The 27,911-nt window shown below is 32.9% G+C and overlaps 1 long non-coding RNA gene across 1 annotated transcript in view; it reads right to left on the bottom strand.

Annotated features, from left to right (window-relative positions):
* Positions 1 to 25,394, bottom strand: part of LOC134470390 (uncharacterized) — a 62,150-nt gene extending 36,756 nt beyond the window's left edge. Inside the window, exon 1 of the long non-coding RNA XR_010039242.1 lies at positions 25,121 to 25,394. This is a non-coding gene — a long non-coding RNA (uncharacterized LOC134470390). The remainder of the gene's footprint in view (positions 1 to 25,120) is intronic.
* Between the last annotated feature and the right edge of the window lie 2,517 nt (positions 25,395 to 27,911).

Genomic DNA, 27,911 nt, shown 5'->3' with positions numbered 1-27,911 from the left:
ATGAGCTTTCTTTAATTAGGAACCAGAGTGGAATAACAAATGTTAAAGTGACATTTGGAGATACTAAAGATGAGACAATATGTTTTCATATGTTACTATTTGCTGATGGACCTGGTGATGCGTCCCTGCAAAGGAACTTAAGGAGTGAATAATAGTTGGCCATCTGGTTGCAAACTGACAGCTTTTGAAGATAGTGGTTCATAGGGAGCGAGGAGTGAAGAAAATAGAGTTTTGCCAACTGCATCAAAGTTTATATGGGAGTAAAGGGGTTGCCTACTAATGAAGATAATTACCTCTTCTTGATAAGAGAAGAAGGCACAAAGCTACAGCTGGATAATAAAAAATTCTTCTAGAGCAGAATGGCATAAAATTATATTCAATTCAGGTCCCATGCATTATTAACTCCCTCAAAATTAAAGCATTTCTTTAGACTCTGGCAAGGCAGAAGCATTCAATGGAAAGATCAGACAGAGGGTTTGAAGTCAGAAAAACATGGATTCAAAATTCACATCTACAAGTGTAATTTTGAGCAAATTTTTTAAAGCAATCCTCATTTTGAAAATGAAGATACAGCTACTTATCTCCCAGGGTTAAATGTTGAGAAAAGATCAATATGTTAAATGACTACCAAGGTAACCTGCATTCATATCTAGGTAATAAATATTACTTAGGGCTACTATGACTTGCTGCTGTCTGAATACACAAAAGTGATTCCAAGCAGAGCAGACCCTCCCTTCTTGATGTAGCTTGTTAGTTTATGTAATACATAGTTACTAAAAGGACAACTGCAAAACTAAATGTAAAAATAATATCATGGCAAGTACTGCAAAGAGAAGCTACATAAAATTATGAGTACAATGGTGTGTGTCTAGATGTCCCCCCAAAGCTTCATGTGGTCATAGCTGGGGCTTTTCAGAGGCGACTGGATGAATGCTGTGTGGTTCTGGGATTAAGGGTGTTACTACTAAATTAGTCCACTGATTGCTTTGGCAAAGTTGTGGGTGTAAATAAGGGGACTGCTACCCTGGGTGTGAGCACTGACCCTAAGAAGGCATGTAGCCTGGTTAGAATATAAGGGACAAAAAGAGGGTGGCTGCTGTCACTTGCTGCTTTGCTTCCTCTGCCAGTTATAAACTGTTTCTCCTCAGTGATGGCCCTCTGCCATGCCACCCTACCTTGGAGCCAGCCAACTGTGAACTGAAACCTCCACAAACTGTGAGCAGACATAAACCTTTCCTGCTTTAACTTTGGTATCAGGTGTTTTGTCTCAGTAATGAGAAACAGTAATTTAGACAAGTAGATTCTATAAATATTGCACGCTCAGAGGGCCTGATAAGGCACCCGAGAAGGCACTATTGAGTTGATATTAGAAAGAGAAGTTAGGAAAAATAAAGTGAAAAAGACCAGAAGGAAAGCATTGTGTGAGGAGAGGCAGGGAGGCTCAGATAACATAGATGGAAAAGCTCTGAACAATATGCATACAAGGACCATCAATAAAAGCCCTCACCTTCTTTTCTGTATACACTTCTCCTGTGATTTTCTTTGTCTAACCAACATGGAAACACCTAAACATGACTTCTCTGTGTTCCTGTATACATTCTTAGCTATGCAAACAATGAGATCCTAAAATGATTATAAGATTCCACTTCAATGAATGTACTGACTACTATTTATTTTTATCATTATTTTTGTTGGTACATGCTTGTAGTACATTGATTACACTCGACATGAGGAGTTGGCCCATGTATGTGATATTTCTCAATTCTTTAAAAATGGGACAATACTGACAGGTGTCTAGGCAGCAGACAGAATTTGGGCCACTGACCTTTAATAGCAAGATACAAAACAGCAAAGGTCTTGTCCTGTCGTTTCCCAGAAAAGGGCAATAATCTCTCAGACTTGCATTGTCTTAGTAGTGTACAGATTAACCTGTACTCTGATCCTAACTTCTGGCTTGTTATATGAAGGGACGGGCATAGATTCTCATAAACCTCTGCATGAGTTTGCTGTCTTAACTTGTTCTCTACACAAGGAGGACAGTCTAATTAGGCTAAAAGAAAGTAAGGATGAGGTTTTAAAACAATACAGATGCATTCCTTCCTGATTTCTTATAGCTTTCACCAATCAGCGGGGCTTCTACTCCACATTACTTTCATATGGCTGGCTGAGGCCATGATCACCATGTGGCCATAAACACATTCCCAAACCACACACTCTTCACTGGCTATGCAAGTGCCATTTCCATATTTGATACCAGAAAATCTGATAAGTACAATCCCACCATAGTGCTGGAATGAGAATACTCATGTATTGGCAAATGATCATATGGGTAGCATACTGTCCATACAGAGCCAGAGGATGAAACTCTCACACCTGCTCTCAGGACTTTTGCTTTATTATGTTATATTCTGATTAAAAAAAAAAGGTTTTAATACTAACTCCAAGAATTACATTCTAATAAACTTGCAACTATTGTTCATTTACCATGGATTGTCTCCAAAATACAAATATTATTAAATATTGTTCTTAAAGACAAAAGACAAAATACAGATATTATCCCACATTCACAGGTCTTATAATAATCTTCAACCTAAACTGTTCAAGAATTCATAGCAATCAAATAATCTCTCTAATAATGTGTTATACTACAACAGAGAAATATCACGAAGACATTTTGGGAAATAAATTCCTATGTGACATCAAAATCAAGTTGGAGGTCATTGGAGTCCTCATTTTATTGGAACAGAAATCAAAATTCAGATTACTATAGTGATTAGCCCAGACCATGGGCTAATAATTGACAAAGTCTGGATTTGAAACTGTATCTGATCAAAGATTATGTTCTTTAAATAGCTTTACCAAATCTCAAATCTGAGGTTTGCTTTTAATAATTAAAGTTTGTACATAAACTATTTTTCTAGCAATCACACTAACAGAAAGCAAACAAAACAAGGGCTGATAAGGTACTGGTTGGTATGCATATCCCTGTCATTCTGCCTCACATTCATTAACTGAATGTAGGCACTTAAGAGTCCCAGAGCACTAACCTCATCAGAAACTGCAGATAATAACTGACCCCACCCAAATAACAAGATACAGGAAGCATGGACATAAAATAATGGAGTCATGTCTCCTAAGCCGTAAAAGGATTAAAATACATTGAGATTAAAAAAAAGCAAAATACCCTTTCAAAATGTAAATTACTTCTTCCATAGCAACAGTGATAATGTACTAATTCTGGGAGTCAAATAAATTATTCAAGGACACTGCCATTTAGTTTGTTTCTCAACTCCATAGGGAAAAAGTAATTATGTCTCAGCCAGCCAAACCTGTGATAACAGCTGGCTATAAGAGAACAAAAGGGAAAGTAAAGTCTTCAGAAATCCACCATGATGTTTCAGGCTTTAGTGAAAAATACCCTTGGAGGGACCTTAGAATCAGTCACTCCAAGGTTCTCATTTTGCATTCAAAGGAGTTGACACCCAGTGAGGTTAAGTACTTTTCTTAAGGTCACACACTTTGTGGCAGTTCTTAAAGACAAAAGGCAGATTCCAACCATGCAAGGCTGGAAAGAAAACTACCAATTATGCAGCATGTTCTTCGATGCTTTATGCACATTGCCTTTCTTCATGCTCAGATGAGCACCATGAAAAAAATATCATTTTCTCTTCTATTAGGAATCTATCAGGAAGTTGCAGATAAAACAACTAGCCTATATGCACACAGTGAAAGATAAAGCTGGTCCCAAAGGTTTTTGTCTTGTATCCAAATATGTGTATTTTGTTCAACAACAACAACAAAAAGACTTTGTATATACATTCTGCTAATATGTCAAGCCACTATTTAAAGAGATTTTCTCGGAGAAGTCCCTTCTAATGCTCTATTTCCAGATACGTCTTATTAATATATCTGTACTTTCTTGAAGCACTGTCTTATTTGAAGGATTGGTTAGATAATTGAAATAATTCAGAGATCATTCAGTTGACAGACATTGTCTTCCTGTATTATTGTCCCTAGGTTTTGGAAAGTCATTAAATGCAGGTGCTGTCTACAGAGAAGTTCCCTGCAGACTAAAGGGATATTGTCTTCCAGATCTGTAATGGCTTTTTTTCCCAGTTGTACTTCTGGGAACTGGATAATTAAGTTCCCCCTAGGAAAACAGCTCCACCACCATCTGATCACTCTTTCCTATCACACCTTGTCAACACGATGTGAGCCAGGAATAATCAACGGGAGCCTGAATGATCTTTCAGTTGAGTGATCCAGCCACACCTCACTCAGTGCCACCGATGCCTACTGTCCACTTCTAAGCACATACTGACCTCATTTATTCTATTGTGAGGGATGAACTCTGGACTACTCGGGGGCAGAAGTAAGAGCCAGAACCAGTGGAGCAATCGTGTCACTGGTAGCAATAATAGCGACTTCCTCAGCCCCTTAGAGTTGTCCGCAGCTCTGACACAGGTGAGCAGACCTACTTGTGTGTTCTAGAAGTTTTCCCAACTCATCAGAGAAACTAAAAGATACTGTCTGTGTCCACAAACAAAACTCCAAAAGAGAACTTTAAACAAGGATTTGGAAGAATGAAGAGTTCAACCTGGGTATGCCTTCTGAATAAAAATTTGTTGGCATTTCAGAGCTCATTCAATCACATTCTAAGAAGAGAAAAGCACTAAGATTGCTCTTAACAGCAGCCTACTACTAGGTAAACACGCAAAAACTAGCTTTCCATTGTCAAGAGGCAAAGCCCAGTGAATGTTTAGAAAAATTTGAGCCAAGTCCCTCTCTTTACCCTTCTCCATTTTTTTGGTATTGGTGTCTAACTAACATCATAATTCACGTATCTCCACTGTATTTGTGGTTGAAAAGACAGAAAATCCTTTAGTGACCAGCCTATAGTCACTGGGTGAAATTTTAAGTATGAAGAGAAAGACTAAGGAAGGCTTGAATAATGCAGTATAACCACAGATATGTTTTAACGAGCTGGAACACCCCAAACCTTCCCAAGGGTTCCAAGGAAAAAGTGTCAGATCCAACTAAGTACCAAAATCCATTTCAAATGTGTGAAATAGTGAAAAATGTTTTGAGTCGCTTAATCATTATTTTAGAAACTACTGAATCAATTATATGAGACCAGTGATCTCAAAAGTAATGATATTATATGTTTGTAAAATGCTTTACAACAAACAAGGATTTTACATTACAACTTTGAATCCTTTCTAGGGCAAGTATTATATTTATTTTAAAACTAAGAAACCAAACACCATAAAAATTAAGATTTATGAAGGAAATAAATCTCAAAACAAATGTCTTTTTCCTATCTTATTTCCCCTCAGCCCCTTCCTCTGCCATTTTAGATTACAATTACAGGGTACTCTTGAGCTAGATTTTCTTTTATGTTTCTTTTCTTTTATTCTGAAAATATTTATATTATTTTGCATTTTGATAAAAACTCTTCCCAAAAACATAGTTTATATTTCTACTTAATTTTATGAGTGCTCTCATTAAAAAAAAATAAATTCACTTTGCTTAAAGTCCTGTTATCTTTTACAAGATAATTATTTTTTGTATTTGGTAAGCTAACTCTGACATTTTAGCAATAGAAAAAAAAAAAAAAAAAAGAAAAGAAATAAATCTGTTATATTTGTCGCTTTACCAAAACTAGGAAAGGTAGGAAATGGAACAGCTGGTAGATATTTCTAATCTGAACTGTCAGACAGAGTGAACATGAAGAGAAATCTGTTGATGTTGATGTTTCTGATCCAACCCCAGGCAGGATGCTCCTGCGGGAACTCTCCCCAGGGTACCTCTTTCAGGTGAAGCGCTACTAAACACCCACTTCCAAAGCACCTGAAGCAGTGGAAGAACTTACTACAAAAACAAGCTTATTTTTCCAAATGCAATGCCTACTCTGAATTACGGTTTAAAATCCTTTGTTGTGGTACTGAAATTAACAGAAGAGGTAACATACTTTTATTATGTTCACCACTCCAATGAGCAATTCCAGCAACAGGAACCAAAACAACTGATTAAAAGTAGCCACCTTATGGTGTTTATATACTGCACTACAGACTAGATTTCACATAGTTTGGACAAATATAACTTGGAAAAAGACCATTCTTGTGTTTAAAAAGTGCCAAATACTGTCTGATTTCAAGTTGGTGGCATTATGAGAAAACAACCAGCATTTAATTTAATATTTATCCCCAGAAATCAGATGCATGAACAATATTCTATAAAATTTGCTGGGTTGAACTTCCTTTCTTTGTCTCCCACCCCATTTTAGTTCTCTTTGCAAAGAAATGATATGTATTTTCTTCCCAGAGTGTTCAATTTATACTTTTTATACTTAAATATACTTTCAAAATCCAAAGTGTCCTTATTAGCTTGATTAATTGATTTATGGTTTTCTTGCATTTTGTGGGGGTTTTGTTTTAGTTTTTTATGTAAATCACCTAAACACTAGAAGTCATTCAACAGATTAGTTTTTCTAAATATTTTAAGAGCTTATTTTTCCTTAGGTAAATGTGCTGATTGGCTCAACCCTGCTTCAGAGAACATACAAAGCTATTTGAAAAATATGCAAATATTGTATTGATTTTTTTATTTAACAGTGGGGAAAAAATACCATGTCCTATTTTCACATACTGCCCTTTTTCAGTTTTCAAAGAAAAACTACAATTCAGGTTCCTATGAAACCATTAAGTAACAGTATAACTAAAAATTTCAAAGCAAAATAAAAAGTGAAAAGTTGCTTCTAGTCAATCTTCAGTGGAAATCACTGGAGAGTTTTCTGATAAAACAAAAATGTAGTCAAGATATTTAAGATGTTTCTGCTTTGATTACATTAAAAATACTTAAATGACCATAGGCATTGGTAAACAGTAATATCCCCCTAGATATCTTCTCATTCTTATGTCAGTTCTTCCCTCTCAACAAGCATGTAGATCAAGTGGTATTGCCTAAGGAAGTGTATGAATAAATAAGCATTTTTAATATTTTGAGTCCAGGTTTTCTCTTTTGAATGTTTATTTCTTAACCTTTGTAGATTTTTACTCTCCAATGATTAAAATTGTGCCAGTCCTATCTCCAAATATGTCTAAATACATACAAAGCTTTAAACATATTCCTTGACCCTTTTAAATAAATTTCTTACCTGAAACCACAGCTAAAGGTGGGTAAATTTTCTTTCTTCTTTAAAATAGTCCACAAAATTTGATTTTTTAAAACAAGACTTTACCAAAAAATGTTATGAGATTTGATTTCTTCTTTCTAAAAATATAAAGATAGAACCATGACTTTCTTGATCAAAGTTGTTGTCACTAATTTTGAATGAACTTTGTAAATAATTAAGACCAAGAAAGAGAAGACTGTAATATTAGCATGCTTGCCTTGATTTGGTATGTTTTCTACAGTTATGTCAAGCAAACAGTGCACTAGAAAAGATTTGAAAGACAAAGACAAACTTATTCAAATCAGTTTTCTAGTCTTCAACAAGAAGTTTACCATTACTTTGTCATCCTCAAACAAAGATTAGGATGTCTGGGTTGCTATCTTTTTTTATGACATCTCAGAGGTATCTCTTAGATCCTTTGAGAAATATAGCCTTGTGATTTAACACTCTCAAGAATATCTCCCTGGGCTTAGTGGCACATGTCTGTAATCTCAATGCTACCAGGATAGATGCAGAAGGACTGCCCATAGGAATTTGAATTCAAGACCAACCTGGACTACATACTCAGTTCAAGGCCACATTGAACTACATAGTGAGACTTACATACATGTATGCATCTCGAAATGGCAGATCAAGTATCTACATTTACAAAGTTTCAAAATTAAATGTTCTAAGGAAAGAGAGGTAGTAGAATCCAGACAAAGCTTATGCAAAGTTTAGTCTAACTAAGGAAAGTGGTAAGGTCATCTTAATCAATGATATGAAAATATAAATATAAAAATAATCAAGGTATAAAATGAAGCAGAAGAGGCTTCATTATTTTTTAATATTTATTATTTATTTGAATTAGAGCTACACAGAAGAAAGAAGTTGCAATGTGTTATTGAACAGGAGGAGTATAGCTAACCTTCAAAAAGTAGAAGAAAATATTTTGAAAGTTTTCACCATAAACAAGTGATAAAAAATACATTTTTATAGAGCTGTGTAGGTTTAATCTGATTTGTACCATGTACACACGAATTGGAACAGCACATTAGTATGGACAAATGTTTATGCTTATATATATCAATTCAAAAATAAATGTAATTAAGAATATAAAACAGGACCAACAAACGATCACAGATTAATTCATTATGAGATGTTTCAAAAGATTTAAATGGAATTTTGCCAAAGAAAATCATGTGATCTTATTTCCTCCCTTTAATTAGTTTCTATATTTTTGGCATGAATGACTAAATTGTAGAATGAGATAAACAAAGACTTTTAAGTTTAGCTCGTAAATTACCATCTGAATGATTATAGGCAAGTTATTTAATGTCTCCAACCATGTTAGATAGACAGTAGATCCTCCTTCATAGAAGAATAATGAGGTTCAGCAATTAAATAAAAATAAAGTGAAGTGGGCGATGTTTTCAAGGTAAAATTTAATGTTAGCTCAAATCTGATAAAGATGTATATTTTATTTTGTTACTTTCCCATGTCTTCAGGATAATTAGCATATAAAGAATTTTTATTCATTCAATATAAATTATAACATTAACATAATACAATATAAACAATTCTTTAGAAAAATTTTATCAGACTAGCACAGTTACAGAATTCTCTCAGTAACTGAAAATACTTGGAAGAAAACAGATAAAATCAAAAGCTTTGTTTAATAAAATAACATAGACAACTGAATTTACAAAATATGAATATTGTAATTTTAAAATCATCATTAAATATTTGTACAGTAAGGATGCATGAACTGAAGAGGAGAAAAAATTTCCATATTTTCCAAAATGTTCCAATCATCCACACTACATTACTTTGTCAAATATACTTATAAAATTACAATAAAATGTATTTATTAATAATCACTGGACTAAAAATAAGCTAGAATTTTTAATTATATCACTTAAAATCAAACCTTGCCTGTATATCTATGGAATGCAATAAACTAGCTTTTGGAAAAACTCATAGTTAATAAATCCATTTATGGAGACATGGAATTTTTTAAACAAATAGATACATATTCAAATGTTGAAAAATGAAAAATTCAAGGAAAATAACCATCTTTAAAAGGATAATACTCAAAGTAATAAAATAGGGAAAAATGATAAAATCATAAGTAATATAGGGAAAAAAATAATAAACAAATCACAAACACTAAAATCTGACTCCTTGATTACTTGTGATAATAATCAGTTTTCATTCTAATTCATCCCTTGAGAAATTATTAAGTCTTTAGTTTTTTGTTTGTATCTTTTTTTAGCATTTAACGTAGTCCCTGTAGGATTCATTACAACCATAGGCCCATTTCTAATAAGATCCAATGTGGAAGCATAAATTACTAAACTTAATCCATCTAGCCCAACAGAGATTGTCACCCAATCTGCTAAAGCGTTATGAAGATACAGTTACTGTAAAATCAGTCAGTTCTCGGAGGAGAAAAATTCTGGTAGAGCTTTATTTTTAATGGAAAATCTAGGAAGATAAAATGGTGGTACATACATAAAGCAATTGTTTCTAAATCTACCTTTCTCCTCCAAAATAAGTTTGAAGCCTTTCAGTCCTTTACAATAATCCCAATGTGTTTGACATGGAAAGAGAGAAGGGCAGGATAATATAGACATAGAAGTCTTCCTCTGACATGAGAGTGACGTATTTTATAAATAAGACCTCTTGGTACTTTAATAAATAAGCATAGTCAGATGGGACCATCAGGAGACAGGAAATAGAACAGATTGTAGTAGAGGCTACAGATTGTAGTAGAGAGCACAGGTTGTAGAGCCAAGTAGATCTAGTTTTGAGCATTAGCTCTGACATTTATTAGCTACATGACATGATATTAGATAATTTTTTAACTTCTGTTTCAGCGACTGAACCCATAAAATAAAGACCATAGCAAACTGCTGACAGCATTCTAGAAACCAAAGATGATATGAATATGCACTTTAAAACTAATGTAATTGTTTAGGAATAATGAAAACAGAATGCTGACTTTTGCTCAACAAGTAGGTTTTTCATTACTCCTGTGCATAACTTATCATTTGCAGTGTCTTAAACTGTGGAAGGTTGAAGAAATCTGACAAATCCTACATCTAACAACTCAAATTCAAATGCACCTTTTCACATCTACACTTCATTCTCTGTTCTCAAATAGCTAAGCATTAATCTAAACCTAAAGATGATGGGAAAAAATTGACTTAATTTGGATATCAATCTTGGCTGAAGTCGACCTAAAAGCTTCCTGCCACACAGTTAGAACAGATTTGCACTATAAAAAGATTTTTTGCGTGTTAGTGCATAGAACACACAATAGATATTTGCAATCCTTTGGCTGCAAGAGAGATGGCAAGTGTGTGAGAATGTCCCAGAGAAAAAAGCAGGGTTAGTTTCTTAGTTTTATGCTAAACGATATATTGAAAATACAAAAAGGAGTTAGTTGAGGTGAAATCTAGGAAAAAAAACATATATTGTACCTAATTTTCACTTTCCCCTTATTTCATTAATCAAGCAATTTATAGACTTCACATTAAAAGTAATGAGAAAAAATGGACCTTCAAATTCTAAGTTCTAATCCAGACAAAGAATCCTCCAAGAAAACTTCTTAATTCAGGGAAAATCAGCACTTCTCCCTCCTGTGAATTTCTTGTATATTCTTTAATTATCTGCTACTTACTATATCATATACATCATGAATCTATCTACCTGTAAATTTGATCGGTTGCTATTGAGATCAAAGCTAAGGTTAAAACAACGCATGACTATCCAGAAATAGCCAAATATCAACCACATTTAGGCATGTTGAATTAAATTTCTTTAAGAATGGTTTATATAGATCAACACCTAAAGAATTACAAATGTTGTCTTTACATATATGATTCAGTTTACCAGTTTTAGGTATATGTGAAAACATTAGAGATCTTTTTCTGAGTCAACTAATCTATTTTGAGTCCTCATTGTATAAATTTCTCATTGTGGAGACACTGTTAATGTGTTTCTTTTAACTTACTGGGTCAGTTTTTTTAGTGTACACAATAAGTATAACAATACTTGTTCATGTCAGATGAGACAAAATCCTTAACAGTAGCTTTCAAATTTGTAGAAATGCATAAGAATGAATGTTATATATCCTTTGAAGAAATAGTTAGAAAAAGTATGTTTAGTACTTTCTAAGTTTTTGTACTCTCTAAAAAATATGCAATTTGCACATATATTTTTACATTTTTTGTTACATATTTTACTGATGCAGGAATAAACCAATAGTCAAAGAGACTCTATCCTGCTCATTTCTATAGTGGGCAAAACTTTTAAAGGACCCTCTACTATTTACATATTTCTACAAATTTTAAGTGTTATCCTGGGCTGGATTGGCATGAAAAACAATTAATTACCAGTGAAATTTACACTTGCAAATCATAAAATCATTAATTAAAACAATGCTTTTAGAAGCTGGTCTTATTCATTCTTTAAGGGTTTGGTATTAAAAAGATTATTTAAAATATTCACTGAATAGATGCTCAGCAATCTGCAATTCCCACTGAAATGAGAACTCATAGCAGACTATTCAAATTAGATTTTATATAAGGCTATTTAATTTTTTCCATCAAAACACAAAAATGAAAGCAATTAGCAACATCTGATTAAAGTAATGGTGTAGCATACTTGATTATATTTGCTCATTACTTTTCTTTATTTTTTTTTCTTGTGTTATGAAATGAAACAGTCGCAAGCCTTTCATATTGCAGTCTCTGTTAAAGGTCAAGGCTCCCTAAAACACACTCAGTAAACATTCTTAATGCTGTAAATTGTTCTTCCATTTCTTAGAGATTTAGAAGGACAGGTTGAGTGGAGAAATAACCATAGTGATGAATTCCCTTTAGAGAGAATGAGTGGTTTGAAAATGTGATTGAAAATAAGATTCAGGAGATTATTTTTAGCCTATAAATACATAGTTTGTGATTCCACTTTCATATCTCTGAGGGAAAAAAAAAGACCTGTTAGATCATTACTTTTACTATTTACAGTGTGCATGGTGTCCCCCAAGTAATAATTTTTCAAAGTATTTGTGATATGGAAGATAAAATCCTGACCTTGATATTAAAAAATATTATCAAGGCAGATAACACTCCTCATCTAAATTGAGGGATTATCAGTATTAAATGGTACATGTATAGTTCCATAGAAGATCTATAATCCCTAATTTTTGGAACAATAATTTTCATTTTTACTTTCCTATCAAACATCTAGGATTCAGATTAACTTGATAGCTCTATGAGGAATAATAATTCTGTTCAACTCAAAGCAACAGACCAGAGATTATCTCTCTAAAGCCCATAACAAAATTAGAAATATCATTCAAATATTCAGTTATCTTATTAGTGACACTACTTTGTTTCTAGATTAAAGCATTCTTTGTGTACTCAAAACTAATTCTCTCTGGGAACCAAATGAACCCTTACTTTAGAACACTCTCTCTGTCCTTAGTTTTCATTTGGCCAGGGATGTAAACTAATCTTCCAGGAAACAACAACATACAGTTAGGAAAAAAGGAAATGTCACATGGGACCTTTCACAAGCACTACAACATTATGTCTAATTATGGGGTTGGTCAAACCATAAGGAAGAAAATCAGTCCTCACCAAGATGTATAGTTGTTACAGTTCTTCTAGGAGACTAATTGTACACAAAATCACTGCACTTTTCCAGGGCTATTCATTTTCTTCTGTATCAAAATGTTGCTTTAAGAAAAAAAGTTTAAGAGAAGAATGAAGCTGCCTGTTTCTTAAAGTGTTCGTGAAAGATACACAACTGTTTAAGAAAAAGATGAACTCTGTTCAGTGATTTGACCTGAATTTGATTAGCACTGTCTCGAAGGCTGATGGATACTGGCTGAAAGGCAGCAGAGCCAAGGCAGGCAAGGCCGGGTCTCCAGGCTGACCGGTGGATGTAACTCTGCATAGATGACCACACACTAGAGACAGGCAGGAGGTAATAGGCCCCTGCAAAGCCACTATTCATCTTGAAAATTGTGAAGCAGCCTGAGAGTCTGATGCAGGAGGCTGAGCTTTTGCGTGCAAACAGCGCCTCCTAAAGGACATTCTGCGCTCACGAACAAGAACTGCAACTCGAGGCCGGTGGGTGCAAGCATTCAGAGAACATGGTTTTGCTTTACCCATCTTCCTTTCTTTTTTAAATGCTAACGCTCGGGAAGAGCGTTTAGGCTTGTGAAATAAAAAGAAAATTACCAGTAGAGTAAAATGACTCAACTAGCAAGAGGAACCCTGTTCATCATTTGCCATTGTTTTTACTTCCTATAAATGGGACACATTTTAAATTTATTTATTATCATTGTTATCAATTATTTTGAGAACCTGCTATTCAACATATGCATAATTGTGCATAATTCACAGGACATTTACTAACGTGTTGAAGTACAATAAAATTGTGTATAGCAATTCATTTTCATTAAGGACATTGCAAGTGTTTGGAATCCGTTTTTGGCAAAGCCGGACAAAACCAGAAATGAGTATGAGAAAAAAAAAATTTAGCTAAGATCCATTTCATTTCTAATATTCTGAAATTAAATGAAAAAGAACAAGTTTACACAAGTGACTATATCCTTTATGGAATATGGGTATGGTACTTTTAAATTTCATTTGACAGTCAGTGGTAGGTTAATTACATAATTTGACAAGAAAATAGCCTAACAAGGTAATGATCACTGCTATTGTATTGTCATGTTAGTCATATAAAGATTTCACAAGATCTGGGATGAAATAAATGATGAGTTCATAATTAATTAGCTTTCAATTTTAATAACAAATTCTTCACAAGCTTTCAAATGCACACTTTAAAAGAAAACATAATAAACTTACTAACATGGAAAGAAATTCTGGGAAAAATAGAAAGCTAGCAAAAATAAATAAATCAAAATATAAATCTGAATTAGAATAAAATTATCAATATACCTATCAAAGAAAAACCAAAATAACACTGGATATTTGGTTAATAAAAAGTCCAATGAAAATAGTAATCTAAAAGAAATATCATATATTGCTCTCAGATTAGCAAATCTTTAAAAGAACAATACTGTCTATGATTAATGGGTGCTATTTTAAAAAACATATATATCTTAGCTTATATAAAACCTTACTAGAAAATAATTTGCCAATATGAATCAAAGTCTCTTTAGGAAATTTCTGTTCACCCTTTGCCAACAATTCTACTCGTAAGGATGCAGGAAATAAGTAAAAATAAGATTACAAAACATTATACATTGAATAAATACATGTATATGCACACATATTTACATACATATAAACTTCTGAATATATGTTGTGACTTATCTAAATGATGAGATTTCAGATGATTTGATTTGATTTGATTTTTTTATCTCTTCTATGACTTTTCTAAATTGCTAGTTTTTTGCAGATTACATATCATTAATGAAATAAGGAAGGAAAAAGTTAAGACTCCAACTAAAAACTAAACCTAACCTTCAAATCACCCCAGTGTCCTTACCACAGACAGACAGAATGTCTAGTAGTGAAGGCTGATGTTGCTGATTTTCAGATGGCCTAGATTCAAGTTCTATTATGAAGTTATTTAGGCAGGTTACTGTGTCATGGTTTCCTTATCTGTAATATATATTCTTAGTTTCAGTAAGGTTTGGGAGGAATGAGTTAGTTAATGACCATAAAACTAAACATTTCTAATTCACTATAAAGAAGAGATAAGAATTACCAATTATAATTCCCCACAATTAAGGTATTACGAGGGCAAATATTCTCAGCTTGCCCTTTTTGTATTGTGATCACATAAAAATTGCCAAATAAATAGTAGACAAAAAAATGCATGATGTATATATTTATTCAACACAATCACAATATATGATGACTAAAAATGAAAAAGGAAACAGTACTAAAAAAGAGAAAACTCATACCTGAATGTCAGAGGAAAGGTACCAATAAGGAGAAAGACGTTTTACTTCCATGAAAAATCTAGAAAGACTCATGACTGGAAACCAAATAAAAAGAAACAGAGTTGATGTTGGAGTTCGAAAGCAAGAGGATTTTGTTTTGTTCTTTGCAAGAATTTTATAAAGAACAGTTAAACATCTCCACATTCTCACTCTTTTTTAAAGCACTTATTTTGTCAGGCAATTACCTTGCCTGTCAGCTCCTGAAGAAACCAGAGACTTACATTCCGAATCTAAACAGAACCTAGACAAAAGAATTCCAAATAGAAGGAAGTAAGAAAGTGAAATCTCTTCTGAAAACTAGATTGAGTATAACTCTGGACCTAGGATAGTGAAATGGCCAATTATAACTGAAGTGAAGCATCTACATAGATCACTTGAGTTATTTGCACAGATATTTTAGTCCTCACTGCTGTTTTGGTAATTTACATCACTATGGTCAGTAGTATTCACTTTCTACTTTGGGTTATAACAAAATACTAATTTTTCTTCTATTGTAATGGTAAAATTGTTTCAACATTGGCCACTGGGCGCTCTTTTAGGTGACCCTGAGTGCTGTAGACATAGCCCACGATTGTGTCCTTGTCATTACTTTAGCACGTCCTTACTTTCTGTCACTGTGACATGCCCTAAGCTTGTTTTGGATATTCTTGTCTTAGTCCTGGAGTCCGCCATTTCCCTATGGCGCCTTGCCTCCATCTGTCACAGCACTGTCTTAGAAACCAACATGCGGGCCACCTTTCTCTTTTTATGTGCAGGTGAATTCCTTTGTAGTCTGAAAACATACTTGCATGACTTTATTCTTTGAAATTTATTAAGATGTTTTCTGATTAAAAAAAATGTAGTCCTTTTTGGTGGCTATTCCAACTTGAGAAGAATGAGTTATCTATTCTTGTAATGTGCCATAATTTATAAATATCAATTATATCAAGTTGATTGATGCTATTCAGGTTAATTGTATTTTATTAATTTTCAGCAGTAAATGTTGAAATATTTGACTAAAAAGTACATTCATATATTCCCCCTTTTAATTTTAGTAGTTTTTACTTCACATATTTTGATAGTTCATTGTTAGGTATGAATATGTTCAGGATTGTTAAGCCTTTTAGAAGAATTGGTTCTTTATTAGTGTAACCCTTTTCTTTACCCTTAGTATATTTTCCTATTCAAATACCAGTTTTATTTGAAACAGTCCAGTTCTGTTTTGATTAGTGTTATTTAGCATATCTTTCTCCATATTTCTATTTTTAACTGATCAGTCTGCTGTTAAAGTAAGTTTCTTGCAGCCACCATATAATTGGATTTTATTTTTTAATCTACTCAAGTATTCTCTGTCTTTAATTGGTCTGTTTATCAATCACACTTACAGTGATTACTGCTACACTTGGATTAACATGAACCAAGTTTGTAACATGACCTAGTCACTGCCAACCTTCATTTTCTGCCTCTTCAAGTTTTAATTGAGCACATTACATATACGCTTCATTTCTTACTTCCATTCTTAGATCAGATATATTCATTAAAAGCAAACTCGTAGTACTCATTACGGAGCTTACCGTATACATTTTTAATTAATATAACTGTCTCCAAAGGCTTCCGTTTCATACATAATACAAATTATTAGACTCTATTCACTTCCTCTTCTGTCTCTCATGATCTTCTGCTACTGGTTTCACTTACATCCTATAGTCATACATTAACATTGTGCTGTTAGTGCTTTAAATCATTACCTCTTGTCAATTAAGAATATGAAAAAAAATATTCACTTTACCTTAATGTATAGTTCTTTTATTTATGCAGGTCCTTGTACTGATTTACAGCATATCCCTTCTGACTGCAAGATATTGTCTAACATTTCTTATATTGCGTATTGGCGTGTCTTTAATTACCTCAGTTCTGTTTATTTGAATCTTCACTTCTCTCTCACTTTGGAAGCTTAATTTCATTGGCTATAGAATTCTAGATTACAAAGACTTTTTTCCTCCAACAGAACTTGAGTAAAGTCTTAGAAAGTAGAATTGTTACTGAGAAAGTTCTGGGAATAGTTTTTATATTTGTTCCCTATCTCCCTTTCCCATTGACAAAAGAGATTTTATTTTTCAGATAATTGCAACGGAAAACTGGTGGGTTCCTAGAGGTAAAGTTCCAAAAATAGGGGGTCTCTCACTGGCCATAGCATAGGACCCATCACTAGCCATAGTAATATATCAAAATTGCCAGTGAAGTAATCCATCATCTTATGGCTCTGGGGTTTTCTGTTTTAACTAAGCAAATCTCAGCAGGATCTCCCTGTTCCCTCCTGTATCTCCAGATTTGGGAGTAATAGCTTGCCTTGAAAATTTAGTCACTTGGCGAATTTTTAAAAATCTATTTATTTTTATCTGTTCAGTTTTTTTTTTTTTAATTGTAAAGGCAGAAGTAAAATTTTCAAGTTCTTTACATGTTAGAGCTGAAACCCAGACTAATTGCAAAATTTAGATTAAAAAATTCAGGCATAAATTTTAAAAATCAAAAACAAAGAATCCTTCATTTTGATTTTAAAAACATGTAAAGCAAGTAATGTAAAATTATATGCAAAATAATTTTACGTCTTTAAAATCTATTCAGGTTCATATGAACTCTTGAAGAACAGAGTCAGAATACTGTAACAGGATTTGTATTAACCATTTCCAACAAATTGAAGAGAAGGGATTTTTAATTTTAACAATGTAGACATGAATGTATGATAAACCAGTTCCAATGGACTGCTTTCAGTCTTTTTCATATTAGTACTTTCAAAAAGAATTGTATAAAAAATTTCTATGTCTCTACCAAGGATTATTTTTTTAAAAATTTATTTACAACTTTAGTAATGTTTCTGACTTTAAGATAATGTATTTACCTCTTGGAAATTACAATTAAAAAGGTTACTTGCAAAATACAGGTTTTCATAATCCTTTGAGTGGCAATTATTAACTATTATTTGAGTAGAAATTATGATCCCAGATGATTAAATACTATATTTCGTGTATGCTTACAAGAATAAAGATACTTTAATTAACCTATGAATAGTGTACACTTGAGACTAATATCAGGGATAAATTTAAAAATGTTAGTATGACAATGACAGTAGATAATTGAGTTAAGATGTGGAGAATTTGTTTCATTCTTTACCCAGGAACTTAACTAATTCACATCTAGAAAAGTCCAATGCAGATGATTCAACAAGTTTATAACACACACAATAACATTTTCCCCCAAAATATTTGTGGAACTATTTATGTGTAAACAATATATTTCCATATTTCACTAGATTTAAAGTCCTCAGCCAAAAGTCTATACTAATAGTTTCAAAGTATTAAGGATTATAGAAATATCATAGTGTAGTCCTTTCATGATCATAAATGATCTAAAGCTCTTATAAGTTGTTTTGTATTTTTTAGCTTTAACAAAAGTAACAAGAAAATTCTTAGTTTTAAAGTTTTATTTCAAAATTTAAATTGTTTTATCTAATCTTTATCACTAAATCAGTCCACTGTGGACTAATTTCTGCACTGAAACAATCATATAGAATTGAACATAGGTTCTGATCTATGCACATTGGGGTGATTTATCAATAGAAGATAAGAGTTTAAGTCTAAAATTTTTTAGCAGAAGCCCTTTCTAATACAATACCTTTCTCTAAAGGCCTTTGGGTTATTTAAAAGTAAATTATACTCACCTTTATATTTTTACAAGGGAGCTTTAATGCATTGGCTTAAATTGAAGATAAATGGTTTAGATTGAGCATATAAATCCTTGCTTCTTAATGCAACTTGATACATATTTTACGGAGATGTGTACCAGACAGTTCAGTTGTTTCATTCAAAGGAACATTTCTGACTCTAAGATATTGTCATTTTCTTACCTTGCCTGCCTGTCCCTTGAGATCATTTACATTCATCTTAACTTAAAGTCAAACTGACCTAGGTTAAATCCTATTTTTTCCAAGTACAAGTTGTAACTTGGGTAAATCAATCAACTTCTTTGAACTTCAATAGAAAAAAATAGTGTCATAACTGTGTCTACCCATTAGCATTTTGTCAGGATCCAACAGTAGTCTTGTGGTCTCTCGTTATCATTTTCATTGGGTTGAGTCAGACCCCCAGGCCCAGCAAAACCTTTCTTTTCATTAATCCAAAGCCAACTAATTTGAAGCTCAAATTACATCTGAAGAAAAATCTCTGCCATGTAATATAGCCTCATCAAGAGTGATTAACCAACACCTTTGCCCTATTATATTAACTAGAACAAGTCACAGATTTTGATTCTGTTTAAGAAGAGGCCATGGTTTATTGAAGGTCTGCAAAGTATTTTTCTTCACTCAAGTCTTAAATGACTTGTTATGGAAGATATTCAAGTATTTGAGTTCTAAAATTATTTTTCTAAAAAAAATATCTGAAAGAAATAACTATGTACAAATTAACCTGATTTTCTTGTAGTGTCGAAAATCAGAAGCAATACAAATGTTCAAAAGCAGAAAATGTTGGTAAATTGTGGTTTATTGCTACTATGATACTCTATGATAGCATTATATCACATTAGGGTAGTTAAGAATACTCTATTCTAGAATACTCTGGAATAGAAAAAATGTTTAAAATATTTCCGACCAAAGAAAAAAGATAGTTCATGAAAACAAGATGCATGTTACTATTTTGTTTTATACATACACTAAAATTGTAACATAAGCACACACCTCAGTGCTGCACGACTTTCTCTGCGTGTGCAGCAGTGTAGAGGCAGCTCACGGTCACACTTCCCCAGTTCCAATCCCGGTTCACAATGTAGGTGGCTTTCAGAACAAAGCGAGTTAGGTCCCTACAGAACTTATGTGCATCTTATACTATTTTCAGTTTTCACAAATACTAAAATTTCATCTTTGATTGATTTAATGGTTTCATTTCATAGACTTTAGAATTTTTAACAGCTTAGAAATGAATACATACTCAACGTCCTCAAAAAGCAGTTGAGGCTTCATGATGGATTAAAACCATTCAATTCTTAGACAACTTTTACATATCCAACAGGAAAACACATTTATTTATGTAATCACAAGATTTTTCTTTTTTCTTTCAATATTCTACATACGTTGCATTGCACTGATACCCGTAGTAACTGTATAAATATTGCAAATAGTGTAAACTGTGTTCTGTGTCTTTCCTGCTCTCTCCTTCCCTCTGTCCCTGTCTAATCTTTCACCTACTTTTAAAACTAGTGGCCCTAAAGTGTGTTACAAATAAATGAACAGATACAATTATATTTTTTATTTTAAAACCAAAAAAGAATAAAAATAATGTGGAAATTCAAATCAACATAATAGGAAATTATTGATGGTTAATATATTGCATATTGTTATCCTGAAAATAGTTGCTCAAATTACAAGATATAGGAATGAAAACAAATCAAACAATGAAAGTGAAAACTGTTCTTTTTGATGAACTAACAGATTAGTAGTGTAACTGTCACATACATAATTTTTTAATTTCTTTTCTCCTTTCTTCCATCCCAGTTGTTCTTTTCCTTTGAGCAGTTTCTTCCCCTTTCACTTTTGTAATACCTATTGTTCATCTTGGGTCTTACTTTACATTTTTTTACACTAGGGAGACAATGCAATGTTTACACATGTGAACCTGATTTATTTCACTTATGAGTATGGTCTCAAGTTGCCTCCATTTACCTACAAAAGCCTTGGGTTTGTCCTTCTTTATAGCTGAGTTTACTGCTCCATTGAATAAAAATATCCCATCTTTTGTCTTCTGTATCTACTCCTCAGTTGATGGACATTCAGGTTGTTTCCAAGAGTTAGCTATTACAAATTGTGCTGCTATAAACATGGGTGCATATATACATATATGTATCTATATCTATATATCTGTGATATGATGTTGTCATTTCTTCTCAGAAAATACCAAGAAGGGAAACAGCTGAATCAAATGAGACTTCCATACCTAGTTTTCTAAGGAATCTCCACACTGATTTCCACAATGGTTATATCAATCTATATTCCCACAAAGAGTGGGGAAGCACTCCTTTTCCCACAGCCCCTCCAATATTTGTTATTGGTTGATTTCTTTGGAAAGCTATTCTTTTTGGAGTGAGATGCTGTTATTTGAATATGCTTTTCTCAAATAGACAGTGATGTTGAGCATTTTTTTCATATATTTATGTTTCATTTTTATTTCTTTATCTGAAAAGAGTACATTCATCTTAGATGTTAATTTTTATATTGTATATTTGAATTTTGGGGGTCTGAGTTTTTTTTCAATTCTTTATATGTTATAGATAAAAGTCCATTGTCTGAGGGACAGTTGGCTACATTTTTTAAAACATAAATTTAATATATGAAATACACTTTATGTGACTTCTGAATTTAGGACTCTGGATCAAAGCCAACATCCTTATTTTTTGGTCCTATCTACCCAGAAACAAAGTAGGGGCCATATCAACACAAAAACTTTCTATAAGCTAGTAATGTAAAACTAGAGGCTAGGATCTTCACATCACCTAAGATTCTATGTGATATAACCAGACTATTAAGAATCAGAATGTGGATCTAGATAAAATAATGCACTAAAATATTTCACAGGAAAAGAAATTGAGAAATAGAGACACAAATGGAAAGCTTTATGCAAAATGGATTAATTAATGCTGGCTCCAAGTATCATTTCCCGGAGAAGGCATTCTCAATTACATTTCTCTTCTGTGTGTCTTTAACATTTTAGAGATGGCACACAGAACATTTTAACAACGATCCTTTACAAGTCAGTGGCTCCAGACTACACAAGGAAGACCCAAAAACAAAACCATAGTTTCACATCCCTTACAGAGTGGACAGCTGTTATGAAAATATATAACCTATAGTGGACACATGGATGCATGAACAAATGAATCAGTGAGTTATTGTTATATCTAATTCAAAGAATGGCTACATGGGAGAAAAATACATCACACTCTCTCCCATAACTTTTCCTTATTATTCAGAAAATAGTGTTCAATAGAATTTCATTAACTGTCTTCATCCTGATATTTTATGGATATGTTTCTCTAATCAAATATATACTTACAGGGTGACTAAACTAAAAAGTCACCACTGCGGAAACTCTTGCAGTGTCAAATATTACAGTTTTATCAGAGAATATATTTTGTATTATCTTGGACAGTCTTCTCATATTTTTCCAAGTAAGATGTCATTTTCTACATCTTATTTAGAAAATAGAAGCCACTGAAGCAAGAGAAATTAAATCTTCAGTAAACTTTTAAGAATATTTATATACAGTCCATGATTAACGAGAAAGTAGATTTTGAGCCATTGTCATGATAAAAATATACCCAAATAGAATATAAATTTAATAAACTTGAATTCATGAAAAAGACAAAACAATAAGCAATAAAAACTAAAAACTTTATATTTTCAAGGAACTTTGATATATAGATTCTTGATCTTTACAAGAATTCAGGGCATTTATTTTTCCTTTAATTAAAAAAATAATTTTAAAAAGGGGGAGATTGAGATAAAAGAGGACATAACACAGGTCAGAACAGAACAATTTAGCATAACAACAAAGGTCAGAACAGAACAATTTAAGCAACATAGTGTTTCACCACCAGATAACCTGACATAGTATCAGTTACCAGAGTGTCTCTTTCCTTGAAATATTTGAGTATAACTTCCTATACTGTAGCATCAAACATATCAAGACAATGTGAAACCATTCAAGAGAATGAAAGTATTATAGGGTATTTAGAACCAGCTAAAAGAAAACAAACAATGGTTACTATATTATTTCTTTGCCTATAAAAAGTTTTGTTTATACTATCACATATAATAAAATCCAATAAGATACAATATGATAAAACAATGGAGACAGAAGAACAGCAGGATATATTATAGTAACTTTTTTTGTTTTCCTATTAACCTGATTTGAACCCCTGTATTGCTCTCACCATCTTGTATTGACTGATTTTACTCTTTCCTGTTTTGTTTGATAGTATCAAGTTTGAGGGTTTAGGCAACTACTTTGATAGCAATAAGATTCACTATGATGCCCATTTTAGTTTGACTATTACCTTCTTTTAAAGTCCTGTAAGGTCTCCAATGTTTAGGTTTTAATGGTTTTGTTCTGTTCTGTTTTGTTCAATTTTATTATATCTGATGATATAGGCAACTCTTTTTAAGATAGCAAGAAGTATTATGGCAACCATTGTTGATCACCTTGTATTCTGTTTTTACATCATATACTATATCCATCGTTTTGTTTTGACTGACTCCATTTTGTTTTGTCACATTTGGTTTTATTCTCCTCAAAAAAAAAGTAATAAGAACTGTGGGAGTAATAAAACCCAAAATGTGTAATTGTTATCGCAAAAAAGAGAGGAAAAGAAAGTGCTCTAAAGGATATAGCTGCATGTATGTTTAAGTGTGTAAGATAGAAAACCATATTACTAAGTTTTTGTTGGATCATTGAACACAACTGTTTGCAGTCTCACTGTTTGAATGTCCACTTTGTGTGCTTTAATTTTGTAACTTGAACAACTATTTCTAAGATGACAATATGTAATCTATTAACTAGTGACTTTTTATTGTTTATTTTTTTGAAATTCTGTATTACTTGTACCCTTTTACAGTTTTGTTTTGTTTTTCCTCTTTAAACAAAAAAAAATTTAAAAAAAAGACTTCAGTGTATTATTTCCAAGTCATAAACTGAGTCCAAGTAAGTTAAATGTCTTACTTGCATTTCTGCAAATTATAGGGGATGGAGTTGAAACTACAGCTCAAGCTTCGGATTCACAGTCTGTTTCCCTTACCGTCTTAATTCAATGTATGTTTACACATCAATTTTTTGTAAACAAATGTAATATAGCTATACATTTCATATATATTACTATTAAAAAGTTCTATTTTTAGTAATTCTCTGAAGAAATGTTACAATGCATAAATTTTAAGTTATTTATGCATAAGCCAATACAAATAGAAAGGAATATTATTAGAACTCACAATATCATGGCATTTAAAAATCAATTTGTCTCAATTGATGGAGAATCCAATTTAGGTTAAATAACTGTTTATGAAATTACTTCAAGATTTATTGGAAGTAGCATGATAACTCATCAACTATAGTGAGCTTGCAAGAATTTGAGTAGAAAAGTTAATTAACAATAATTTTAAAACTGCCAAAAGCTGCTGCAAGTTCACTAATATTCTGCATATATAGCCACATGTGACTTTCAAAAAGAAAGTCATTCCTGAGTCTGTTTACTTTTATGTCTTTGAATCCATTATTAAAAATTAGTGAGGAGTATTGATTTGGATGGTTTAATAATTCAAAATGGTTAAAGGCAACAGCATTTCTTGGATGGACACATATTTCTTATTACTGCTTATTACCATATTTAAGTATAATGACTCAATTAATCCAGGCATGGTTTCCCAAAGCAAATTGAAATGCAATTATCAAAACAGTAAGCTGCTAGAATCAGTAACTTAAAACTTAGGCAGAAGATTTTACAAAGTGATATAATCAATATTGCATTCAAGATGCTATACAGTGGTACTAATTTGCCACATAAAACACAGACATTTTATTACATTTTTGAAGTGAAAATCTCCTCATGTGTTATTGGTTGTACTTTAAATAACTTCTTTGCAGCATATATGCGATTTTAAAAATAGCTTACAGTTATACACTTTGATGACATCTGTTACTGTTAGGTAAGAGGAAATTATGACTAATAAAGGCTGGGACTTAGTAATACTTAGCGAGAAGGAATAAATGATCTTATGAACAAACAATTGTTATATATCCATACATGATTCCTGTTCACAAAACTATTCACAGCCATCACATATATTTATCAAATCTCCCTTTAAAGTATTAAACAATTATTCTCACATCAGAGTTGTCTCCACATTTGCTCATCCCTCCTCCTTTTATACTGAAGAAAACAGAAATCTATGAACATACCTCTGATGGAGAAAATCATACCATAGAAGACATTCTTGGGGTCTCTAGCAGTTATCCATTTTGGAACATGACCAGTTTTCTCCATGATCCTACACAATTCTTTAATTCAGAATTACTGGCTTTAAAATGAAATTCACAAAGCTATGAATTTATTTCAAGTAAAGACTGAGGCTGTAATCAAGAACTACCTTAAATCAAAAGAAAATCTAGTTTTGGCTAATGGTGCACTGAGCTTTGTTTCTTTCTTCTTTATCTCGTTCAGTATGAAAGTGCTATTACATCCAGCCACAGTATAAGAATGACCACAAAATAGTTTTCTACTCAAAGAGACTTCTCCTTGGTTGGCAACCAAGACAGCAAGGATAGCATTTTCTCCCACTCACAGCTTTAAAACTGAGAGGAAAATGTGATGTGCTGAATATAATGAGAACATCACTCAAATTTGATAAACTTGCTAAAAAATTAGTGTTCTTACTTTCCTTTAAATTTCAATTCATAGTATGATGACCATTGTTTCCTACAAGATAAAATCTATACCAAGTGAAAAAACAATTCTGAAATTAAAATATCATTTTGAGTCTACAAAATTTAAGAAATATTTTCAAAAATTATGTGTAAAAGGTGAGATAATAGAAAAATAAGGATAAAATTGATAGATAGTTTCACATGCCCTACCTCCAAGTCCAGTTTCCTAACGTGACCTAAAGACTCTGATCTGTATTAATTCTTCTCCACCTTCACCAACACAAACTTACATATTCAGTAGCTGTAATGTTCCACCATGAAGATCCTCCTTCAGAAATGAAGACCTTGTGGCCCCAGCTGTTACAAACACAGCTGTGAGCTGGTTCTCAGCCATCAGTTATCTTTGAGATTAACTCAGCTGAAGAAAATTGCTTCTTCAAAGTTCATGTCTTTTTCTAGGGGTATGAACTCATCAGAGTGGTAAAATGACCTGGCTTCCTTGATCTAACTCAAAAGAAATTTAAAGCAGTATCCTTACCTGCATAGGGTAGTAGGAATTCATAAAAGTACCAAGAATAGCCTTCACATTGACCTAGCCTAATATTTACTTTGTCTTATGCCTTTATTTCTTAGATATTTAGGGTCCCAACTAGCCTAATGAATATATAGAGCTGGTGAACAATTTCAGCTATCACTTCTCTGAGAATAACTTAAATTTTTCTCCCTTTATGAAAAATATTTTTAGTAAATATAAATTTAAATGTAATGGCTTTTTCTTTCAGTACTCCAAAGGTGATTTTCACTAGCTTCTACTCTTAATTATATATATATATTGTATGTATAATATATATATATATGTATATATATAACTACTTGTATCTTTTCCATTTAGCCAAATTTGAAATATGTCTCTATTTTTCTAACTACATGTAAATTTCTATTTTACCTGTATGTTTCAACATGTTGACTATGATATGCTTAGATAGTGCTGTTGTGATTGTTTGCACTTTTTCAGCCTGAGATTTGTTGACATTTTTGCCATGGTTTGATTGCTATCTTTTGTTCAGTTTTTCAAAGTCTCAGTCATTCCCTTTCAGAGACTTGTTTTTACCTTTTACTCCATGAATTCCATGGATACATGTGGTAATGTGTTTCTTACCAATTCGTGTATCTTGAACATTTTATTCTTTTGCACTTCTGTTTTTCAGTTCTTGTTTCAATTTGTGTACTTTTATCAACCTCTTTTCTATTCCACTGAATATTGCATTTGCTGTGGTCAGCTGAAGCATATGTATTAATCATTCCATGTTAAGAGCCAGTTAATTTAAATATCATTATCAGATAATTCTAAGTGTAGGCCATCTCTTTAATTATGTCTATTGATTGGTGCATTTTTAACCTTTAGTCGTATGTTTCTGTATATTCCCTCCTTCCTATCTTTCCTCTTTCCCTTCTTCCTATTTCCCTCCTTTTCTGTCTTTGCTCTTCCTCCTCCCCACCTCCTGATAAGTTTTTATATGCTAACCAGTTTTAGTAGACAGCAGTTCAGTATGAGGTAAAGTATTCAACCCACAGCGGGGCGCCACAATGATAAAGATGAGTCACTCTGATCTCGAAGGAGACCATACCCAAGCTTCCTAAAATTTTAGCTGTACTATATTCACCATAGACTTCAAATATTTTTAGGGAAAGATCGAGATATTTGTCTCAAAAGAGCCTTGCCTTTGTGAGATTTCAGAGATTTCCCCATGTTTCAAACCTACCCTCTGTGCTCCTCTCTCCTTGGGTCCCAAGCTGCATCCTATTTCTTGGATAGCAAAGAAATCGATTTTCCTCTCCAGTCAGACTCCTTGTGCTCTGAGTCAGTCCTTGGACAATCACCCTGCCCTCATCCCCACCTCCACTCCCAGTCTTCTGAGACAGCAGCCCTCAGACTTCAGAAGGCCTGAAGCGCCTTGAAGTTGCTCCTCAGCCACCCTCCCCTCCTGGGGTTTGGCTGTCAATCTCTGTGTCTCAGGGGGTGGCTCGCAACGCTTCTGCTTTCCTCCTTTCTGATGAGGATGGTAGCAGCCTTGTACCTACTTCACTGTCCTTTGTCTCTTCTTGGTTCTCAGTAAAGACCTGTGAAAAAGAATTCTCAAAAAGTGGGCACTTTCTCTGTGACTAAAGAGTCTGATCTATCATAGGAGTCCACATTTTGACATTAAAAGTTGATTGTAATTTTGACTGATTTCTCCTTTCCTGGTCTGTGGTATATCCCTCCTCTTTGACATTTTCACCAAAGAAAAGAGTAGCTGTGGTTCTTTTCTTCCCTGAAAAGGGCTCC

Source organism: Cavia porcellus, unplaced genomic scaffold (genome assembly GCF_034190915.1).
Source record: "Cavia porcellus strain 051 isolate PalLab524CR breed Dunkin Hartley unplaced genomic scaffold, mCavPor4.1 scaffold_14, whole genome shotgun sequence".
NCBI classification, from domain to species: domain Eukaryota; kingdom Metazoa; phylum Chordata; class Mammalia; order Rodentia; family Caviidae; genus Cavia; species Cavia porcellus.
Note: the sequence above shows the minus strand (reverse complement) of the source record. Positions and strands in the feature narration are given on the sequence as shown.